Raw genomic sequence first — 16,909 nt, 5'->3', positions numbered from 1 at the left:
TGACTTGATAACGTGTGATTTCAAATAATTTTTCAGGGTAAGCTGTCACATGTTTGTTTGATTTTTTTTTCCTTATTTAAATTCAAATTGGCAAAATGATGCGCCTGCTTATAAATTGCCTGCAACAAAAATCTGTTGCCAAGCTGCAACGTCCTTTGGGCGTACATGAAAATTATTCCCATTAAAGTGATCTGGTTTCCATTAGAACAACGGTCATTCGGATTCGTATATTTGATGCAGCACAGGCTGTTCCTGCAGTACAAACAAAACTGTCAGTCTGCAGATAGATTTCACTTGGTGCAGTGGGGGATGCCCCCTCCTTCTTCCGTACTACTATGATCTCGGGTCACGGCAACAGACGTTGCTACAGACTGGCTGAACTCGTGTTGCACAAATAGGTTGGTGGAAGGTGGCTGCAGAGGGAAACAGCCGTTCTACTCCCAGTCACCTACCCAGTCGGCTAGACGTCACGTGGCCATTGAAGAAAAAAAAAAAAAGAATCTTGCCTGCCTGGTCACCTGCAGCTAGACTGGGAAAGTACAAAGCGGCGGCGAGGGAGAAGGAAGCAAAAATTGGTTGGTATTTAGCTCTCCTTCTTCGCTATGAAGGGTCACAGCAGCTGTTTGAGATCTGTAACTTTCGTTTACACACTGCATGTGAGTACACGGTCGGTGTGTGGCTATTTACCGTCTATGGTGGGCTGGAAACCCAACTAGGGTTCCCCTTCCCTACTGCTCTGTATTCTGGTTTCCCACTTTTCCTGTAGTATTAGCATACGAAGGCAATGCAGTATGTATGTGTCTGCTGGGTGTTAGATTTAAAAAGGCACAAACCAGCGTACCATGCAAAGGTTATGGGCTTCTTTGGAGTGTGCATGTACAAAAGCTGTTACAAAGGATTTCTCTGACCCTTGTTTGTTTCGGTGCATTTTGCTTGTGTAAATGTCATCTTCACTTTCGGTACCTCTTGGCTCCAGTTTTCGCTTTACAGGATGAAAAGCAATTGCCAGTTCATCTCTGTCGCATGATCCCCCTCCACAGATACTTTTAAGGACTTCTAGTACTGTTCTCCAGAAAGGCACCGCCTGAGTCTAGAGCCCCGGTTTTGCATGGGGTAAAAAATCAGAACTGTGATGTTGCATATAGATGTCTAGAAAAGTAAAAGGAGTTGTCTAGTAGGTATCCATTTAAACTATTTAAATATCTATAGTTTTGTGAGGGCCACGTGTGATCTGTACTTCTGGAATAGTTGCATTAATCAAGGAGCAAATCAAGTTCTTGACAAGCATCTTTTGTTGTACTGTGTGCACAGACAGCTATCTGAAATGTGGTTTTTTTTATTATTCAGGGGTCATTTTACTAAGTGGTAGAAAGTGGCCTGCGTGTTTTGGATGCATGCTGGGCCATTTTTTAACCTCGACTGGGAAAAACAGCTTTTTTTAATGGTCCGGGAAATGGGCATGTGCTGAAATTAAAACTAGTGTGCACCGATTTACGGCCTGAGCCCTTACTGCCACCCATTGACCTAGTGGTAAGGGCTCGTGTGCTACCCATATGGCAACCATGCAGCGTGTGCCGACTGCTGAATACCACCGGGAACGCCCCTCACAGTAGAAATTAGAAAATTCTTTTCTACCGCGGGATTCAGCGCACACCAAACTCAGAATTACCTCTGGCTGCACTCGCTAGCTCAGCAGTAGTGCCAATTTGGCACACTACCTGTGCGTTAGCCCTTCCTCACCTTAGTAAAAGGGCCCCTCAGGAAATAGTCTGTCCAAACAGAGAATGCCATGAATGTGAAATTTTATTGAGGATCAGCATAGTTCCGGCTGTCCAGACATGGATATTGTAATCATTGTGAGCAGCCACTTTATATTGGTGGTTTAAATGCTGATTTATGTATTCATTTGTTCTGTTGCTGGACCTTTTTTCTCTAATATTCTGACACTGCGATTTTCAGCTTCTGTGGGGGCATCAGTATATGTGACTTTTTACCATATCTCTTCAAAATACGTAGGGTAGTAGTTGGACTTATTAGCAACATTCAGTTGTCTTCAATAAACACTTGAGGCCCTGTTTACTAAGGTGTGCTAGTATTTTTAGCACGTGCTAAGTGCTAGAGACATCCATATATTCCTAGCACGCACTAATCGTTAGCATGCGCTAAAAACACTGGCGCACCTCTAGCGCAACTTAGTAAACAGGGCCCTTGGAGGCCAATATTCAAAAGCACTAATATGTTTTGTGTTGGCTGCTAAACATATTCCCATATAGGACTGAATTATATAAATGGCGCTGAAGAATTGATGCTGAAGGTTTTTTCTCCACCGAGCTAGTATATGGAGGAAACCTGGTTTGAATTTCATAGAGTTCACATTTGGTTGCATTTCTGTTTAATGTGCACATTCTGTGAATTCATTTTTTGACCCCTGAAGCAGACACCTGGGTGCGTTGAAACATGGGCCGTGTTGGGTCCCTTGAGCAACTAATAAAGAGTTTTCATCATCATCATCATCATCTCCTGAGTTGGTTTAGTCTGTGGTCAGCCTCTACTCCTTGTGTACTGTGTGGACTCATCGTAGAGGTTTTTCCTGTTTCAATGTATTCGGCCACCAGCCCTGGAACCCAACCCAGTCTCAATAGGAAAGTTCTCACCTTCAGGATTCTGCCACAGAGCCTCCCAGCATCCTCCCGACTGTATCTGACCCAGGTCCCAAAGGTGAGCCAGCATGGATACCCCGTTCTCTGTTTCTGGTGCCAAAGCCTGAAAGCAAGAGAGACCATCCAAGTTTATTTACCGTCTCGGGAACATGCCTTGCCCGCAAATAAAGATTCAAGCATTGCAAAACCAAAGCTCTCATCAGTGTATTCACCCTTAAGCATCTGGTTTCCTGCTTGTTAACAACCTCCACTACTCCTTTATTATCAGACTAGATTATCACCCGTCTATCACGCAGCCTCCCAGGCCAAACCTCGCAAGCCACTACAAAAGGGAACAATTCACGAAAAGTGATATTCTAGGTAAGACCACTCTGAACTCAATCCATGGGCCATGCTAGAGTGCACCAAGCCCCTTAACAATAAATTCCGAAGTCCACACCCCCTGCTGCATCTGTATACAGTTCCAAGTCACATTGGACACTTCCACATTCTGAATAAGCAAAGTCCCATTTAAGGCACCAAGGAAACTCAACCACATACGCAGATCCAACTGAACCCCTGCTGGGGACCATAAAAAATGATCTGGCTTCCTCACACCCATCGTCAAGGCTGAAAGGCACCGAAGGAAGGCCCTACCCATCGGAATCACCTGGCAGGCAAAATTCAAATTCCCTATCAAGGACTGGTTGATAAGCAGAGTAAACTTAGCGGCTCTGCGTACCCGGGTGATTGCTTCAATGATCTGCTCCACCTCTTCACCATACCCATATTTGATCTCGATACACAGAAAAACTGAGACGGGAACAGGGCCTTCAGTTTTGTCCTGGGAAAATGGAACACCAAACCACCCACAACCTCCATAATTTTTTTTTTTTAGTTACATTTGTACCCCATGCTTCCCCACTCATGGCAGGCTCAATGCGGCTTACATATACAGGTACTTATTTGTATCTGGGCCAATGGAGGGTTAAGTGACTTGCCCAGAGACACAAGGAGCTGCCTGTGCCTGAAGTGGGAATTGAACTCAGTTCCTCAGTTCCCCAGGACCAGAGTCCACCACTCTAACCACTAGGCCACTAGACCCTGCAATCTCCTTCTCTGGAGGACCAACAAAAAAAGTAATCAAATAATGGACTAGGTAGGCTCTTCCAGACCTCTGTTCTGTCACTCAGTGGAGGAAGGTACTGAATATCTCAAAATAGGCCTTCTCCGTATCACAGTACAAACATAATCAAGGTAACATAACATCCAGCTTAACGGGAGAGGGGGCTTTCAGCAAAGCAGTACTATGTGCCCAAACCAGAAGGGCCAGTGGGCCCCTGCTTGGGGCACTTAACTGCCAAATGGCCTTGTCCACACTGTGAGCAAACATGCTTGAATCTGCAATCCAGGAAGGGTCAGAAGGACTTATTGTACCTCCAGCATACATCCGATCTTGCCCCTGACCCAGGGCCCCCTGGGGCGGCTATAGCCCAAAATGGCCAATTTGGAGTCACGCTAATCGTCGCCCCCCCCCTCCCCATTCCAGACACAGCAGCTGGCCTCTGGGACATATGTGCCTGTCCTGGGTGCCCCAGGACATATAGAGTTTCTCCTCCATCTTGTCCCTAAATGCCTTGTTACAATTTAGCCAAGCCCAACCACCAAAGCACTGGTGGGCATCTAGCACTGTGTCCACATACATCAGGTGCTAGTCAAACACAAAAAAACATGCACCCAATTCAGTACCGTCCATGGTACCTTCTTAGTTTTACCCACAATCAGATCCACTTTTCATTTCTTCCTATCCCTCCTCCTGACTCTGCTCTTCATAAGCTTAAAGATATCTATGCAGGTAAGCCACTTGATTTTCTTACGTATCGAGTGTTGTACTCGTTCCCACAACTCTGTGAGGCAAATAAAGCAGGCGTTCCCCTTCCAGCACCGCCCTCAGCCCCTTGTACCTGCCTGTCACCAGGAGCAGAAGAAAAAAGGAGAGAAGAACTGGTAGAAGAAGAAGAGGAATAATCCCTGCTCCACCTGCCCTTCCCACGCTTCTTCTTATTTTCTGCACCAGCTTCCCTAGGGGCCACTGCTGCATCATTACTAGCACTGGCAGCTCTACTGCTACCACTTCTGGATACAGCCGCCAAAGCTGTCTCATCGCCAGCTGCTGCTGTAGAGGGTTCTGTTGTCTCGTGGGCTGCCAAAAACTCTCCCTGCAAGTCCCCATTGTCCCAGAGCTGCTTGTATGGGCCACAGAGCTTCCACCACTGCAGCTGAAGTGGAAGGCCCTGATGACAATTCACTGTCCAACACCTTGCTGGATCTGGTCTCAGGGGTCTGTGCCTGCGAAGAAACCAAAAGAAAAACCAGCAGAAATGGAACCAGGAACTTCAGGCAATGGCCTAGGAGGCATGCACCCTGCACCGATCGCTACACCCTTTCCACCAGTTCCAGGGGACATAGGCTAAGCTGTAGAGCCCATCCCCATAGACCATGTAGGGCCCAGGCGCTGCAATCCTAAACCTTGTTGCCACAAATTGAACAATGCTGCGGCCCAAGGATTAAAGGCATCCACCTCCATGGACCTGGAGGAACCAAACCCCAATCTATAGTGCCCAGTAGCCTCACGAAACATCCCTGAGGAGAAACCATCCCCAGCTGCTGAGCTACCTAGAGGAGTAGACAGGGGAGCACCAGGCCCAGCCCTGATGCAGGTCCAGGCTGTGCAGCTGCTCCTGATGGTCTCACGGGCAGGCCCCGCCACCTATCAACACCAGCAACCAATAACACCTCTCCCCAAAGGCCATGAGAGTTAGAGAGCATCACGTGACTGGCCAGGCCCTTCCCTTTCATGCCCCTACATGTGGATTTCTTGGCCTGTCTCCCCTCCCGCATACTGGAAGCCTCTAAGGACAAGGCCAACAAGGCCATGACATTGGAATGGCACAGTGGCAAAGGGGAAGGGAGTGAACCCAATTGCTCAGGACTCAAGTCATCGTCTAAGGAGTCCCTCACCATCAAAGACATCTCTTCTGCAAAATCATCTGCCGATGCACCAAAAGGAGAATCCCCTGACACCGTGGTAGCTACCAAGAGACCGCAGAAAAAAACTCCCAAGCTCCAGGTAAATTGCAAATGGCACTTAAATGCCTAAGCCACCTCCATAGAGCAGAAGAAAAGACCCTGCTCCTCGGAAGTGGCTGCCCCTAAATAACCTTGCCTTTTACTCAACCATCAACTCCACTCACCGTCAATCAACACCCCCTAGTCCAGCGGGAATGCCATTTTTGAACCGGGCTGACCAACCAGGTCATAGCCCACAACCCCCCTCCCGGATCATTTGAGATCCTTCACCTAGCCTCCTCTCCCTCCCCCTTCATCCAATTAGCTCCTACCTAGCTAGCCCCTGGGCTTCCATGACCCCATGCAACCCAGGGGATCACGCTTCCAGGGCTAGCCCAAAGTTAAACTTGTCCATCAAGACAAGCTTTTGGACTGAAACTTTCTTTCTAAGCCAATCAACATGCTTCTTGGTCTTATGCCATTGCTTTTCTTTTCTTTTAATATTTTATTGAGTATAATTGAAAATACAAAAATATATAGTTAAATTCAGGTATAAGGAAGTCACAAATGTATAACAGTCACAAGAACAGTACAACAAGTACTACAGAGAAAGCATGTGTACATCTAGGATCAAAGTATAAATACTCTCGGATAACAAAGTGGTTGACCTTTGTGAGTTATATATTAGATAAATATTTACCTAAAGTTTTCCATTTTAACAACTTATGAGATTTCTGGAAAGTACAACTTAAATTATTTTCATATACAATATAACCCAATTCCACCACATTTGGAAAGAAAGAGGTGAGTTATTCTTCCAATGATTAACAATAAGTTTAAGGGCAACAGATATTAGAAAATCAAATAGAAATTTGTCAGATTCATCAGATATTTCAGATAGGATAATTGATTTCCATATAATAAGTTTCAAGGAGATAGTAGTTAACAAGTGAAGGATATCAGATATTTTACTCCAAACCTTGGACCAGAAAATTTGTAGATTGCTACAGTCAAATAACATATGTGAAAGTGTACCGATTACTTTGAAACATAACCAACATTGATCTGACGGAGATTAACCACTGGCCCTTGCTTTCCTGGGGGTCCAAAGTGAACAATGATAAATTAAATATAAGGATTATATGATTGAAGCAAACATAGAGGGGCATAATCGAAAGGGATGCCCAAGTTTTCCTGAGGACGTCTTCGCAGGACATCCCCAGACAGGGGCGGGGAAACCCATATTATTGAAAGATGCCCATCTTTCATTTTGATAGTACAGTTGGGGACGCCCAAATTGAGAAATTTTGGATGACCTTAGAGATGGTCGTCCCCGATTTTCGGCGATAATGGAAACCAAGGACACCCGTCTCAGAAACGACTAAATCCAAGCCATTTGGTCATTGGAGGAGCCAGCATTCATAATGCACTGGTCCCCCTGACATGCCAGGACACCAACCGGGCACTCTAGGGGGCACTGCAGTGGACTTCAGAAATTGCTCCTAGGTGCATAGCTCCCTTACCTTGTGTGCTGAGCCCCCCCCCCCCCGAACCCCCCCAAACCCACTCCCCACAACTGTACACCACTACCATAGCCCTTAGGGGTGAAGGGGGGCACCTACATGTGGGTACAGTGGGTTTGTGGTGGGTTTTGAAGGGCTCACATTTACCACCACAAGTGTAACAGGTGGGGGGATGGGTCCACCTGCCTGAAGTGCACTGCACCCACTAAAACTGCTCCAGGGACCTGCATATTACTGTGATGGAGCTGGGTATGATATTTCAGGCTGGCATAGAGGCTGGAAAAAATATGTTTAAAATTTGTTTTTGAGGGTGGGAGGGGGTTAGTGACCACTGGGGGGAGTAAGGGGAGGTCATCCCCGATTCCCTCCGGTGGTCATCTGGTCATATAGGGCACCTTTTTGTGGCTTGGTCGTAACAAAAAAAGGACCAGGCAAAGTCGTCCAAGTGTTCGTCAGGGACGCCCTTCTTTTTTCCATTATCAGTCGAGGACGCCCATGTGTTAAGCATGCCCCAGTCCCGCCTTCGCTACGCCTCCGACACGCCCCCGTGAACTTTGGTCGTCTCCACGATAGAAAGCAATTGAGGACGCCCAAAATCGGCTTTCCATTATGCCGATTTGGGCGATCCTGTGAGGACGCCCATCTTGCGATTTGTGTCGAAAGATGGGCGTCCTTCTCTTTCGAAAATAAGTCTGATAGCGACTCAAGGGCCATGGATCCAAAATGAGTTCCATGATTCTTCTGGTATATGGGTGTTCAAATCCTTTTCCCATACTTGTTGAGTGGCTAGGCTATAGTTTCTTTTATTTAATTGAAATGTCTTATAGTAAATCGAAGAGCGATGAGAGCAGTGAAGAGTCTTTAACATTAAAACTTCTATTGTACATTCTTTAAGGAAGGATTTGTGGTAATTGAGGAGATGGTTTATAGAATTTTCCAATTGTAGGAAGTGGAGGAATTCTGCATCCGGAAGGTTGTATTCAGTTTTAAGTTGAGCAAATGATTTGCATTTATTATTTAGCATTAATTGATCTATGAACCAGATGTTATGGGCTTGCCAAATCGAGTTATTCCATAAGACAGAGTTATGAAACCCATTGGATTTCTTTAATAAAATCTTTTCTAATAACTGAAATGAAACAAGGGTAGTTTTTAAAACCAAAGGTATATTTAAGTGAGTAGGTGACGTAAATGCTAGTTTATTCAATGGGATATTTGAAGATAAAGCTGTTTCCAAATTCAACCAAGTAGGTGTAGAAAATGAATTATATGTATGAAACCATTGACTTCCTTGATTTAGAATGAATGCTGAGTGGTATTGAACAAAGTCTGGGAAGTTTTAGTATTCTAGCAGCTATGTGAGGAGGTTTGTGTTGCCAGAGAAAGTCTGTTAGCAGTTTATCTAATTGTTTAAAGAAAGATGGTGGAAATGAGAGCAGGAGCATACTTAAGAGGTAATTTACTCTGGGAGCGAGTGTGATTTTCATTGTCTCAAGTCTACCCCACCAAGTGAGGAATAAGGGAGACCAATGTGATGTAGATGTTTTTAATGATTGAAGTAAATTTTCCTGTGTTTTTATCAATAGTTTTGCATGTTGAACGACAAAATAAAATGCCCAAGTATTTCACATGTGAGTGTTGAATTTTGAAGGGGAATTGAGATAATTCTTGAATGTTGATACTATCATGAATGGGAAGACATTCTGTCTTATCCAAGTTAATTTTGTAACTGGAGATATAGAGAGTGATTCAGTTGTTGATAATACATGTTTAATGGAGGGTATGGTGATACATAACATAAGGTCATCCGCAAAAAGAGATAATTTTGTTTCTATGTCTTTTAATCTAAAGCCTGCTGTATTAGGAACGGATCTAAGGGCTATGGCTAGTGGTTCAATTGCTAAATTGAAAAGAGGAGAGAGGGCAACCTTGTCTTGTACCTCTGGACATGGAGAAAGGGGCAGAGAGTTGGTCATTATCATAAATCATAGCAGAAGGTTTTAAGTTTAAGACCGTGATCATGTTAACAAAGAGTGGACTGAAGCCAAACCACTGGAGGGTTTCAAATAAATATGACCATTCTACTCTGTCGAGGGCTTTCTCCACATCCAAAGCCAAAGCCACTAGTTGGTTAGGACATTTGTTTTGAAGAGATAAAATGTTACAGAATTGTCAGCTGTAGCTCTTTTTGGCATAAAACCATTTTGGTCTGAATGTATTATACAATGGAGTACTTTGACCAATCTCAAAGCTAGGATTTTTCCGAAAGTTTTGCTGTCTAGATTAATCAATGAGATTGGTCTGTAATTGGCAACAGAGGTAGGGTCTCTTTCAGGTTTAGGAAGGACAATAATTTGGGCAAAGGTGCCTTCAACTTGTTGTAATTTTATCATATTGGTAAATAAGGATTGTAATAGTGGGGAGAGTTCTTTATAGAAACATTTATAGTATTCAGCACTAAAGCCATCTAGCCATGGTGCTTTATATAGTGGTAGCGCCTTGATTGCTGATTGAATTTCTGATAATGTTATTGGGGATTCTAATTGTTTGGCTTGAGCGTCAGTGAGTGTCGAATGTGGAAGGGGTGTTAAAAATTATTAATATCTTGAGTTGAAGTAGTGGGTTCTGATGAGTATAAATGCTTATAGAATTGTTGAAACTGTTTAAAAATGTCTACATCATTCACTATGGGAGTTTTATTGGTCTGAACTTTGATAGAAGTTACTTTGGATTTAAGCCTCATTTCTTTGAGATAGTTTGCTAGAAGGCGTCTAGCTTTATTTTTCTTGCGAATAGTATCTGGCACCAGTGTTGGCTATTTGGTTTTGTGCCAATTTATTGTAAATAGAATTATATTTGTTACGGATTTTGTTAAGTTCCATGAATAATTTATTATTAGGTGATTTGGCAGATATTAATTCTAGGGATCTAATTTCTGATTCAAGTGTATTTAGATTGGCTTTTTGTTGTTTATGCCGGAAAGCAGTATAGCTAACAATTGAACCTCTGAGGACTGCTTTAAAAGCATCCCACCAGGAGGCTAATGATCTTCAATTTTGTTGAATTGACAATAATCATGTATAGCTTTTTTGATCACTTTTATAAATTCAGGATTGTTTATGAATTTAGGATCAAATCTCCATTGTGGCTTTGGTTTTGGAACGTCTTTGAGGACTAGTTGAAGTTGGATAGGTGTGTGATTAGAGTTCCCAGTGGGCAGTATGCTAGAGTTGGAGACTAGTTGAAGGAGGGAATTAGAAATGAGAAAAAAATCAATTCAGGAATGAGTATGGTGTGGTATGGAATAAAATATATAATCATGTGCGGAGGAATAGAAAAGTATCCATACATCTGTTAAATTGAGATTAGAAATGAGATTAAGAGGCATTTGTCTGCTTTTGGAGGTTGGTGCAGAGCATTTGGATTCTCTGTCTAAAATTGGATTTAATGTGAGGTTGAAATCACCTCCGGTAATTATAGAAGATTTAGGAAATTGTAGGAGAGTATTCATTATCTCAGTGAAGGAAGATGGATTGTCATTATTGGGTGCATAAATGTTACAGAAAAGGAGAGGAGAATTAAACTGTGAGGCGAGAAGACATATCCATCTCCCTTCTATGTCTGTATGTATAGAATTAATTTGTATAAGAAGAGAAGTTTTATGAAAATGGCTGTGCCATTCTTTTTGTTGAAAACAGGGGAAGCAGCTGCAACAGTTTAATATTTGTGTTTAAGGAGTTGAGTGTGATTGGAATTTAAGTGCGTTCCTTGGAGAAAAATTATGTCCATGATTGGTGATGTAACACCAGAATTTTTGTCTCTTGAATGGGTTATTTAATCCCTTAATATTAAGGGATATTGGGAGATTTACTCAAAAGTGTAAAGTCATTAGGATAATGTGAGTCTGCATATATATCAGTAAAGTATAAGAAATTCAAAAAGCAAATGGATTTGTCTGTATAAAAAAATAAGTCAAAGTATATAATGAAGATTGAATGTATAGTGTTGAATATGCTCTTGAAAACAGGCAGGTGTAGAACAATCTGAGAGAAAAAAGAAAAATATCAGTGTTACGTTCAAAATCTGAATACCAGCAGGATACAAATCATTTGGAGGCATATGAATGATGATTTGAATTTTCTATTGTGTTCACTCCATGTTGATCCAAATATTCGCAGAGGAGATCTCGGTCTTCAAAAGATTTTGTGGTATTAGTTAGTGTTATTTTTAATATTGCTGGAAAGAAGAGGCCATATTTTATGCCTGCATTGCACAAAAAGTGGACGGAGGGAGAGAAATTGTTTCCTTCGTTGCACTGTGCGTTTGTGAAGATCCATTACTATAATTATAGTATGCCCTTTGTGTTTTAGTGGTGCTTTAGCTTTAGCAGCTTGAAGTATCATGCTGGTATGCTGGTAACGGAGTGCTTTTGCGACGATTGGGCAAGGATATTAGGATCCGGCCGGAATGAAGGAAGGAGTCCGATGAGCCCTTTCTAGTTCCAATTTAGATGAAAATTGTAATTGAAGGAATTGTGGAATCCATTTCTCTAAATAAGAGATAATATCTGGTCCTTCAATGCCTTCTGGTAATCCAAGAATACGGAAATTATTTCTTCTTGAGAAGTTATTTAAATCCTCTACCAAGCATTCAAGATGGAGGATAGATTTGTGAACACAAGGTAAGACCTGTAGTTGTGAGTCATGTGCATTACGTCTATTGTCATGAGTTTCAACACTGATTGAAAGTGATGATATTTTCTGATTCATATTTAGCATCTCAGCTTTGAGTTCAGCCAGGGAATCAGAGTTATCTTTTAAGATGTCTTTTATTTGGAGTATTCTTGCATCAAGGCAGTAAGAGAAATATCCTTAGACTTACCGGGATCATATTTACTCGGCGAGGATGGTTCAAGATTAGCACACTTGACTCCCTGTCTCAGTTGTGAAGAGGGTTCTGATTTTTTATGTTGTTTGGGATTTGACATTTCACCAATGAAAGAAGATGATTGTTTTAATATATTAGTCCATATGAAAAAGAAATTAATTGGAGATCCTGCGGAGTGAAGGCTCTATGTGTCCATACCTGTTCAGGCTCGTGAGTGCCCCCCTTACACCATTACTTTTCAGCATGTTTCTGATGTCTCTTAAGCAGATGAATAGGTGGATGATATCACCCATAGTTCCAGGCATGATTCAGAAATGGTGTTTCAGAGGAGCTATAGCTGTCTGTAAATTAGTGTCTCATGATACATAAGAACATAAGAGTAGCCATACTGGGTCAGACCAATTGTCCATCTAGCCCAGTATCCTGTTTTCTAAACAGTGGCCAAGCCAGGTCACAAGTCCCTGGCAGAAACCCAAATTGTGGCAACACTCCATACTACAAATCCCAGGGCAAGCAGTTGCTTCCCTTGTCTGTCTCAGTAGCAGACTATGGACTTTTCCTCCAGGAAATTGTCCAAACTTTTTTTAAACCCAGATACGCTAACTGCTGTTACCACCTCTTCCGTTAAAGAGTTCCAGAGCTTAACTATTCGTTGAGTGAAAACATATTTCCTCCTACTTGTTTTAAAAGTATTTCCATGTAACTTCCTTAAGTGTCCCCTAGTCTTTGTAGTTTTGGAACAAGTAAAAAATCGATTTACTTCTACTCGTTCTGCAGCACTCAAAAATCTTGACCTCAATCATAACTCCCCTCACCTGTCTCTTTTCCAAGCTGAAGAGCCCTAAGCTCTTTAGCCTTTCCTTATACGAGAGGAGTTCCATCCCCTTTATCACTTTGGTCACTCTTCTTTGAATCTTTTCTAATTCCGTTATTTTGAGATACGGTGACCAGAACTGAACACAATACTCAGGGTGTGGATGCACCATGGAGCGATACAAAGGCATTATATTATTTTTAGTCTTATTCACCATCCCTTTCCTAGTGATCCCTAGCACCCTGTTTGCTTTTTTGGCCGCCACCACACACTGAGCAGAAGATTTCAGCATATTGTCTACAACAATACTCAGATCTTTTTCTTGAGTTCTGACCCCTAAAGTGGACCTTAGTACCAGGTAACTATGATTCAGATTGTTCTTTCCAATGTGCATCACCTTGCATTTGTCCACATTAAATTTCACCTGCTATTTGGATGCCCAGTCTTCCAATTTCCTAAGATCTTCCTGCAATATTTCACAGTCCGCCCGTGTTTTAACAGCCTTGAATAGTTTTGTATCATCTGCAGATTTGATCACCTCACTCATCGGTCTGATTTCCATATCATTTATAAATATGTATGTTAAATAGTACCAGTCCCAGTACAGATCCCTGCGGAACTCCACTGTTCACCCTTCTCCATTGAGAGAAATTACCATTGAACCCTACCCTCTCTTTTCTGTCCAATAACCAATTCCTAGTCCACACCAGAACCTTGCCCCTATCCCATGACTCTTTAATTTTCTTAGGAGTCTCTCATGAGGAACTTTATCAAAAGCTTTCTGAGAGAAGAGGGCATTTCTCTGGTAAGTGAACATCATTTTGCTTTGTGCTTTGGGAACTTAAAGATTGGGGTTTAAAGGAGGAATTGTAGGTTAGTGATAGGCAGAATAAAAATATAAAAAAGCAAACTGAAGTTCTGAGAAGTTAGCCAGAAAGAAGGTGGTAATGGAAACAATAGAAACATCAGAAATAGCTGAAATATTCCTAACCACAATCACTTCATCTTAATCCACCTTTTTTAATTAAGGTGGATAAATGGAAAGAGATGGCATTGTGATTAGACCAAGGGATAACATGATCTGAGTTATGGAGATTATGAAGAAGAAGGTTGGTGGGCAGAAAAATAAGGTCAAACATATGACCTGCCATATGTGTTGGGAAAGTAATCATTTGTGAAAAAGACAGGGACAAAAACAGAGGCATAGTTGCTTCACAAAATCATCCAGGAAACCAAACAGCAAGCTGCTCTAACAAATCTGATATCCTTTATTGTAAACAGCAAGAATCACCTGACGTGGTGCCACATTTCATCCTGCATCTGCTTTTGGGGCACAAACACAACAGGATGTGTGTGTTCATAGGCTTTAGCTGCATGATTACTTTGACTACAGTAGTGTGCGGTGAGAATTCGAGCAGGGGATTCAGTGGATGTGCTAAACATTTGTGCAATGCATACTCTTAACTAAGGTTAATATACTCACTATTTGTGCAGAACAATGTCACAATTTGGTCTCTTTCTGAGAGTCACCTATAACATTTGCCACTTCTTTTGACTTCTTTGTTGATTTAAAGAAACTTAAGTTCTTTATCATCGTCACCTTTCCAAAATCTATCCCTCAGAGTTATACATAGATTGATGACTAGCACTGTTCCTATTCCTCACAAAAATTAAAAATATTATTACCCCATTATATCCCACAGGAGGTAGAGATGGTGGGGGCACTGGCGTATATGAGCCTAAAGGAGTAGCACAGCAACAGCAGGAAGAGGTGGCAAGAGACCATTGACAAACTTGGAGGGAGGGGGGAGAAGGGACATATAGAGGTGTATTTTCAAAGCACTTAGGGGGTCTCTTACAAAGGCATGGTAGCATTTTTAGTGCGCACTAAATGAAAGGGACGCCTATAGGAATATATGGGTATCTGTAGCATTTAGCGCACACTTATTTTTAGTGTGTGCTAAAAACGCTAGCATGCCTTTGTAAAAAGGACCCCTAAGACTTACAAGGTTCTGTAGTAACCTAATGAACTTTGTAAGTCTAAATGCTTTGAAAATGAGCCCCCTGGAGGGGCATAATCGAACGGGGCGCCCAAATTTTCCTGGGGCTGTCCTCGCAGGACGGCTCCACGAAGGGGCGGGGAAACCCGTATTATCGAAACAAGATGGGCGTCCATCTTTCCTTTCGGTATCACAGTCGGGGACACCCAAATCTGCAAATTTAGGTCGACCTTAGAGATGGTCGCCCCCGATTTTCGGCAATAATGGAAACCGAGGACACCCATCTCAGAAATGACCAAATCCAAGCCATTTGGTCATGGGAGGAGCCAGCATTTGTAGTGCACTGGTCCCACTGACTGAACGGAAAAAGCCCTTCCCTTACCAATCCCTTAGCGATTCGGAAAGGAACGGGCATTCATGAAGGAAATCGCATGCAAATGAGCTGCTCGCTGTTAGCTCATTTGCACACGATTTCCTTCCTATGGAGGGGAAGCCAGTGCAGAGCAGCCAAGCATTATTAGTGGCTGCTCTGCGCATTCCAAAGACGGCTTCATACACGCAGACAAGCTGATTGTATAATAGCCATCTACAACCTTAAATAAATTGCCGTCTACAACCTTAAAAAAACATAAGTCCAGGTGAAAACGTCCAAGTGCTCGTCGGGGACGTCTTCTTTTTTTTTAGTTGGGCATGGTTCAGGACACCTGGGTAGGGAAGGACTCTCAGGTAACATCAGTCTCTATATACGTGCAGAAGTTAAGGTAGAAAGTGTTACGGATAAGGGGGATAGCTAAAGATAACCTGATCCAAACCCAACAAAAACAGAAGGGTTATTATGATCAGAAAGCAAGACAACGGGAGTTTAAGGCACACAATAATGTGCTGGTATTTCTTCCCATTTTGGCCAACAAGTTATTGGCCCAATTGGAAGGCCCCTTTCCTGTAACTCGGCAAGTAGGCTCCTGGACAAATGAGGTTAACCAAAGCAGGGGGAAACACCAAATTTACCACATCAACAGAAAAGGAATATTTGGCAGTGAAATGGGCGGTGGTATCTTTTGGGGAGACATTTTGTGTTAGTTACTGATCATACCCCTTTAAAATGGCTAGGCCAAATGCAGAATACAAATGCTTGAATCACCTTTTGGTATTGAGCCCTAAAGGAACATGATTTTTAAGTCTAATATAGAGCAGGAAAGAAACATATCAATTCTGATTTCCTGTTCTAGAAGGACAACAGTTTGGGGGGGGGGGGGGGTTAGGACCCAAATAGCAAATACACATTCCTAGTGTGTGTGTGTAAACGTATCTCCTACCGAAAGGGACTTGTTGAGAGAACTTAGAAACCAAGGAGGCCCCAGAAAATAGAGTCTGGTCTCTTTGGAGATTTGGATTTTGGCTTCCATTTTGGTAAGTGGTGGTTTTGGGTCATACTTAACTGATACCTGCTTGGTGGCCAAGATGCACTAAAACAATCGTTAATGCCCGTTGCTTACCGATTCCTTAGCGAATCGGTAAGCAACGGGAATGCATCAAGGAAAGGGAATGCAAATGAGCTGCTCATTGTAGCTCACTTGCATTCTCTATTCCATCGCTAAACAGTCAGCCAGCCGGTCGAGCATGCGCACTAATAATAACCACTAAAGCTTAAGGGTGGGTTTTGTTGTGGTTTTTTTTGAGTGAAGAACGTCTATAAAGGACGTCCCTGACGAGCACTTGGGCGTTGTTTCGGGTGAAGGACGTCCATAAAGGACGTCCCTGACAAGCACTTGGATGTTTCACCCCCCCCCCCCCCCCCCCCAATTTTATTTTTTGTTACATTTATTGAAGTTTTCAATCCCGCGCAGCCCCAACAAGAGGTACAGACCTCTCGTTAGATTTTCCAGCGTTAAGGCAATCGGAAAATGGTAGTGCATCTCATTACAATAGGGTTTCTACACAATTTGCTCATCTGCATTCCGTTTTCGTTAGCTGATA

The 16,909-nt window shown here is 42.7% G+C and overlaps 1 protein-coding gene across 1 annotated transcript in view; it reads left to right on the top strand.

The window, feature by feature from the left end:
• Positions 1-612: 612 nt before the first annotated feature.
• REV1 (REV1 DNA directed polymerase) overlaps positions 613-16,909 on the top strand; it is a 339,104-nt gene continuing 322,807 nt past the window's right edge. Inside the window, exon 1 of the mRNA XM_030201417.1 lies at positions 613-656. The gene's annotated coding sequence lies outside the window, so the exon portion shown is untranslated. The remainder of the gene's footprint in view (positions 657-16,909) is intronic.

The sequence above is a fragment of the Microcaecilia unicolor genome, chromosome 4 (assembly GCF_901765095.1).
Source record: "Microcaecilia unicolor chromosome 4, aMicUni1.1, whole genome shotgun sequence".
NCBI lineage: Eukaryota > Metazoa > Chordata > Amphibia > Gymnophiona > Siphonopidae > Microcaecilia > Microcaecilia unicolor.
Note: the sequence above shows the minus strand (reverse complement) of the source record. Positions and strands in the feature narration are given on the sequence as shown.